This window comes from Engraulis encrasicolus, chromosome 16, assembly GCF_034702125.1.
Source record: "Engraulis encrasicolus isolate BLACKSEA-1 chromosome 16, IST_EnEncr_1.0, whole genome shotgun sequence".
NCBI classification, from domain to species: domain Eukaryota; kingdom Metazoa; phylum Chordata; class Actinopteri; order Clupeiformes; family Engraulidae; genus Engraulis; species Engraulis encrasicolus.
In genome coordinates, this window is record NC_085872.1 from 7,106,108 (window position 1) to 7,113,841 (window position 7,734).

Here is a 7,734-nt window from a genome sequence, read left to right on the forward strand (position 1 = left end):
AATGATCGCTGATTGTTTCTTTGTCCTCTGTAATATGTGTTAGCTACACTCAGTGTTGTTTGTTTCATTTCCTTGATGGATATGTTTGCCCCTGCCTCTCACTGATCGAAACCCAACGAATACTGGCAAGCATTTCCCCCAAGTCATGGGCCTAAGTAACTTCCTTTCTTAAATCATTGTGATTGTGTTAAGAAAAGACAACACACGGCATGCCATACCTTCCTTTTTTGAGCAAGTGCTGTAAATCATCTGAACGTTTTCTACTGATGAAAGAAATGACAACAGTATTCTATTTTTTGTAAACAAAGAGAACTTACTGTAAAGTCTTAAATAAATAACCTTGTGGGAAGAGATGAAAAAAAGTCATTTTGATCATTTGTGACACAAAATCACCCAAATAATGCCTGTTTACACATCTACACATTACATGTCATGTAGAAATAGAAATAGAAATAGAAAGCCTTTATTGTCATTATACAAAGTATACTGAGATTGTAGCTTCCCTACGAAGTGCACGGTCTATAGATGAACATTGTCCAGTAAGTGTGAGTTCATTGTTGTAACAGCTTTGGGGAAGAAGCTGTTCTTCATCCTATTGGTTCTGGCTGACAATGCCTTGTAGCGCCTGCCAGAGGGCAACAGTGTGAAGAGATGAAAGCCAGGATGTGTGGGATCTTTAATGATACTCCTGGCTCTACTTACGCAGCGTGAGTTGTAGATGGTGGGTATGGGAGGCAGGGGGCAGCCTATGATTTTTTGCGCTGTTTTGGTCACCCTCTGCAGTCTCTTCCTGTCAGCCTCAGTGCAACTTGAGTGCCACACTGACACTGCGTAGGTCAGCAGGCTCTCTATGGTGGAACGGTAAAAGGTCACCAGGAAGCTTGAGTCTAACTGTTCTTCCTTAAGTACTCTGAGGAAGTGCAATCGCTGCTGGGCCTACACATGTGTATTGTGTACACATGTGTACACATCACATGCAAAGTAATGCAATGTAATGCAATGAAATACACATAGCCTACTGCTTATAAACCACACACCAATGCACACCCACTGAATCAAAATTAAATGAATGATCATTGATCCAGAATGGTGTAGGTATTGTGAGATAAGAGAGTAAAGAGGGGCTACAGGCCTTTGTGTAGTTGTCTGAGATATGTGATATGCTTCCACCCCGTTAGTCCTTTCTGAGTTCGGTGCCGATCCCATTCATTATTTTCTGAAAAAGCTTAACTACAATAAGGTTATAACAGAGGCTCTGTGCTAAGGGGTTATGACATTGGGTCCCAATGAGGGCCTGTTCTATCACTGATTCTTGAGAATGTGGCTAAAACTTAATTTTGAAAGAGAAAAAGTTGTTCAAATCCAAAATATTGAGGTATGTTATCATAGACGAAGGTCTTGAGTCTTGACTTTGCAGCAATGTATTGGGTAAAGCTCCCCATATTTTAATTTTTTCATAAAATATGCTATTACTTGGTTTTGTCAACACCGTCTGAAAGAATTAGAAGTAAAAAATATATATGTTTACTGTATTAAAGTGAAGAATTATTTAAGATACAAATTTTATCTTTTAATTAATAATTATTAAATAATAAACAAATATTTAGTAAGTAAGTTTTGCTGCTCAAAAAGGCCTATTTCTGGAAATTCAAAATGGCGGATCATGGAGAAGATTCCCCTTTTCATGTTTGAAAATGGCAATTTGTCCAGTCAATGAACACTTAGAATTTGATGGTGATGGTAAGTATTCATGGAAAGGGTAACATTTGTGAATGGACAGCATGGATTCTAGAAATAAGCTACTAAATATATCACACAGTGCACCTTTAAATATGGTAAAGGGGCTTTATACGTAAAGAATTGGGGTCTATGGGCTGTATGGGACTTAAGAGTGGCTGCGTAGGGCATCATTTCTGTATACCAGAGAACATCAAGATTGCAGCGGAACAGTACCATACTCAGGGTAGGTTACCTCAGTCATGGAGGAGGATGGGGGAGAGCACTGGTTAAGTACTCTACCTACCAACCTGGTGGGTCGGGAGTCAAACCGGCAGCCTTTGGGCTACAAGTCTGACACCCTAACCGTTTACCCATGACTGCCCTCAAAGAGCACAGGGTGCCAATGGCTAAAATGCCAATGTTGATGTTTTTCTGGTATACAGTATGCAAATCACTCTGTACAGTGCCACTTTGTAAACATAGGCCCCATATGTGGACACCAGGCCCTTGTGCCCTCCTCATGAAGTCTGTATCCAACCATTTGTGTGGAAACATGCACATCAGTTAGCCTGGGAACTCCCATACTGCCTTTAGTTCTACACAATCGTTTCGATCTGAAAGACAGTATGGCGAGGATGACTCATAACGTACAAGATCATGGGATCTGTGTCATAATGGCCAAGCATTCCGACCTTAACAGTTTCTCTGCCCAATCAGAGAGCAGGGCAGTGTGTCATAATAGCCAAGTATTCCGGCCCCATACGGAATTTACAATAGGCAACTCCCCAGACCTAATCTCACTTGTGATTAGGTCTGGTGTTAACCAGGCAACACATCAGTGGCCTGTAAAGCTCATTGTGCAGGTATCTGGCAGTGGTCGTCTTGTGCCACTTGCCACAAGGAAGAAGATACCAATCCTGCTGCTAAACCGTCCTATGGCTTCTGTCATGACCCCTGGTGGACTGGCATGTCTCCTGGCACTTCAAAAAGTGGAGAAGACTCGCTCACACTATCTCCTAAATAGGCTAATTTTAACAGTTCTTGCAGTTTTTCTTGATTGCCTCCACACAAGTTCTGGTACTTCACACACAATTCTCGGAACATCTCACCCATTTCCCAACTCCCCTAACCAATGTCACTGAACACTAAGCACAATTCCTTCTTTACACTCACAAATCATTTTTAAAACACACTCTTTTCAAACCACTACACACAATTCTCTGGATTACACACAATTTTCATGAAGAAAATCCCTGGTTGTCGCATTGAACACACTGCCATTCAAAATTCTAAAATCAACTGCCATACTATGTTCACTTCCTCATCACATGGGCAAACTCTCTTCATACCGGTATACAATCTGAAATCATCACCCCATAAGGACACACATTGCATGTGATATTGATGAAAACTTGAGTGGATGCAGTGAGAAAACACGTTTGTTTAGTTTTTGAAGTTGAAAATATGTTATACAAGAGATCTCTTTCATGTGGTTACCCAATATTTTACAATAAATTAGTGCATTTTTTTTTCAAATGTCAGAAAAATATGAAAAATATATATTTTTTGCCACACATCTGTGTACTCTGTCTACAAACAATATTTCAGTATTTTACTACAGAAAAATACCCTCTTTAGTAAGTAGAACAGTGAAAAAAATAAGTTTGTGTGTCAAGTTGAGTATAGAGTTTTACCTTGTGCATATTAGTGTTCAATGGTTCACATAAGAGTGTATTACAGTTTTTCTCGATTGCCTACACACAATTTTCGGAATCGGTCTTCGAATTCTCAAAACTCTACACACAAATCTCCAAACCTCACACACAACGGGCCAAACTCTTCACTACCTCTGAAAAATGCACGTCTTGTCTCAAAACAATGTACTCTCTTCTAAAAACCTCATTTTGTCGTCAAATGACACACACAGACAGTAACTACAATACACATTTGCAGACCCATTAAAACACTGTTGGGCACAGGGTAAAACTAATTTCTCCCAGTAACTTGGGCTTTTTTTGTTCTGGATTGCATGGATACTGTGACATAAGTTGGAAAAACTTCATTCCCACAACACACAAACAGAAACAGAAAGATTTTTAATGTCTTTTTCACAAAAATAACACAAAGATAAACCCCACTGCCTATTTGGCAGTACAAAAACCCCATTACATTACTGTATAGCCTATTGCTATGAAAAAAAACTCTATACTCAACTTGAAACACAGTAGAAACTTATTTTCTTCAGTGTCCTAATTACTAAAGAGGGTATTTTTCTGTAGTAAAATACTGAAATATTGTTTTTAGACTCGACAGTATATATTTTACATATTTTTAAAAATATTTAAAAATTGCATTAATGTATTGTAAAATATTGGGTAACCACATGAAAGTTATGTCTTGTATACCGGTAACATAGTTTTGAGTTCAAAAACTAAACAAATGGGTTTTCTCCTTGCATCCACTCATTTTTCATCAATATGACATGCAATGTGTGTCCTTATGGGGTGATGATTTCAGATTGTAAACCGGTATGAAGAGAGTTTGCCCATGTGATGAGGAAGTGAACATAGTTGCAGTTGATTGTAGTGTTGTGAATGACAGTGTGTTCCATGAGAAACCCAGTGTTTTTCTTTATGAAAATTGAGTGTAATCCAGAGAATTGTGTGTAATGGTGTGAAAAGAGTGTGTTTTAAAACTGGAATTTGAGTGTTAAGTAGGAATTGTGTTTAGTGTTCAGTGACATTGGTTAGGGGAGTTGGGAAATGGGTGAGATGTTCCGAGAATTGTGTGTGAAGTACCAGAACTTGTGTGGAGGCAATCGAGAAAAACTGTAAAATGACTTGTTGTGTGTGTCATTTGAGAACACAATGACCTTTTTAGAAGAGAGTACATTGTTTTACACGTAAGACAAGACGTGCATTTTTCAGAGGTAGTGAGGAGTTTTGCTCACTGTGTGTGAGGTATGGAGATTTGTGTGTAGAGTTTTGAAAATTCGAGAACTGATTCCGAAAATTGTGTGTAAGCAATCGAGAAAAGCTGTAACTGGGTGCTGAATCCCACAAAAAAACTTAATTGAACGAATGAAACGAAGGACAGCACTCTTCAGATTTCTTCTTTGTTTATTCCAATGTCTCCTGGCACCTCTTCCACGCTCTGGACACTGTGCTGGTGGACACAGCAGACTCTCTTGCCATAACACACATTGACGTGATAGTGAAATCCCACCTGGGAAACTCCAACTCACATTGTTATAGTACAGCACGCAAGTGTACAGTAAAAAATTACATTTATGCCTCACCTGTGCAAGGGGTCAGCTCCCAATGGCACCCCAAGGAAGCGGCGGGACAAGCCCATGCTCAGGGTACCTCGGTCATGGAGGAGGATAGGAGAGAGCACTTGTTAATTATACAGCCATACAGGACAATCACCGTTTTTTGCTCAAGTGTGTGTGTGTGTGTGTGTGTGTTTGTGTGCGTCCTGTGGCTCCTTTACTTGGACTTTGCACAGTGACTTCTGAAACTCCTGGACAATTTCTTTGACACTTTGTCTCTGGTTGCTCAGGCACACGCGATAAATCACCGTTACACTGATATATTTATCACCAACCGCAGCTGTATGTGTGTGTGTGTGTGTGTGTGTGTGTGTGTGTGTGTGTGTGTGTGTGTGTGTGTGTGTGAGAGAGAGAGAGAGAGAGAGAGAGAGAGAGGGAGAGAGAGAGATCTGCCTGTGCCTGTGTGTGTGTGTGTGTGTGTGTGTGTGTGTGTGTGTGTGTGTGTGTGTGTGTGTGTGTGTGTGTGTGTGTGTGTGTGTGTGAGAGAGAGTGTGTGTGTGTGTGTGAGAGAGAGAGAGAGAGAGAGAGAGAGAGAGAGAGAGAGAGAGAGAGAGAGAGAGAGAGAGAGAGAGAGAGAGAGAGAACTTTGGGCTGCAAGTCTGATGCCCTAACCACTTACTCATGACTGTGTAATCTTGGATCAGTACCACTAGCTGAGCAACTTCAATAAGTGATATACTTTCTCACAGTGCATACAGGGATGTGAAACTGTCAACATGTGACCCACAAAATCACCCAGAAAGGATGAGAAAGAGAAATGGATACCAACTGCTGAGTGTCTCTCTTTTGGTGCCGTATTTTTGGTTCTTACGTTTACCGATTGCTTGCTAAATTTGCACAACAGAAAGCAAAATTGACTCGCAATGAGTGTTGCTTCCTAATTGTACAGGCTGATATCACAGAAGTGTGACTGTTCCCTTTATTTTTTGAACCGTGTAAAATAGGCAACTTTTTGTCATGTTTTTAGGGAACAATGTGAAGAGCTCTTTTCCAAAACGCTATATAAACCATTTTTGACTTTTTGCATTTTAATATTGGAATTGACTGTTAAGATGTCATATCATCTATGTGTGCATTTTTGCCAGTCAATTTTTTTGGGAACATACTTTAAAACCTCTATAAAAATGCATTTTGCAATGCATTTCAATGGAATGCCCAATACAAAAATGTCAATTTCCCAACATTCTATAAAATGGATATATCTCATTTTGGAAAAGAGCTCTTCATGTGTAGGCCTATGTATCGTGTGTGAAATTATCCCTGCATGTGTTCAAAAAACCCTGTCGGATTTCCAGATATTCTACTCCAAACTAAAATACCATTATAAAAACTTATTATGTGCTAGTGTTAGCTAGAATCAGGTGTGCTCATTTTAAATAGGGAGTCGGACAGCATGGTGTCCAATCATTGAATTTCAGTTTTATTTGTGTGATACATAAGATCAATAAATTATCCAATTAATATTTACATGATACAATTATTTGCTGAGCTCTAGGCTATAATTATGACCTGACCCTAACCGCAGCAAATCAATGCCTTGTCTTCGCCTAAACGATCTCTTTTACAGTCTAGGTTATGATTTTGTTGGTCCAGAGTCCAGTATTTTTCCCTAGTCCTCGTTTGCTTTATTGGATCTTTCTGTTGAAGTCCTTGGATTCCGTCTCCTGTGATGCCCAAGAACCAGATGCATCCACCTTGTGCCCATTCTCATGTAGGCTGGGCTCTCAGTTTGCTCAATCATATAATTTTGTTGATCACACACATACTCCTTGATCCATATACAGAATGTTCTTTTTCATGAAAACACTTTTGATAACTTCTGGCTAGAGTTTCTTCAAATTACGCAAAATGGTTATGGTTAATAGCCTAAAACATTCTCAAAAGATGTAATTATTATTTATTGTTAAACATTAAATTAATTTCAATGATATTGTGTGACTGATATATTCACCTCCTAATAATAATAATAATAATAACAACAACAACAACAACAACAACAACAACAACAATAATAATAATAATAGTAATAAACTAATAATAATAATAATAATAAAGTGAAGTGAAGTGACAACAACAACAACAATAATATTAATAATAGGCCTACATTATCATTAAAGGTGCACTGTGTAATATTTTTGTCAGTTTCTTTCCAGACTTCATGGTGCCAATTCACAGATGTTAAGCTACCTTTTTCATGAATACTTAGCCTACCACCACCATCAAATTTTAAGTAGCCTAGGCATTATGACTGGGAAACCAGCATTTTTCATAGGCCTACATGAAAAGAGGGATCTTCTTGTCCACCATTTTGAATTTCCAGAAATAGACATTTTCAGCTGTAAAATGTAGGCTAGCCTACTGTAGCCTACTTTGGTCACAATATTGGTTACTTAGTTGGTCCACATATTCATAAAAAGATCTAATTTGGCAAAAGGCAGCACAGGTTCAATTTGATCTTGCAGTAGGCCCTACCTAGGCTACTCTTGCCACCTAGGCCTAGGGATCAGTTTATCAAGGTGGAAATCAAGTTAAACAAATAGCAGTCTGGGCTTTCCTTCTAATCATGTGACCTTTTGACTCTGTCAGCTAATAGGACGCTTTTGATGATGATGAGAGCATGGACATATCAACAATCATAGTAGGCCTACATGTCAAAACAAATAGATGGCATGGATCAAAGGGCC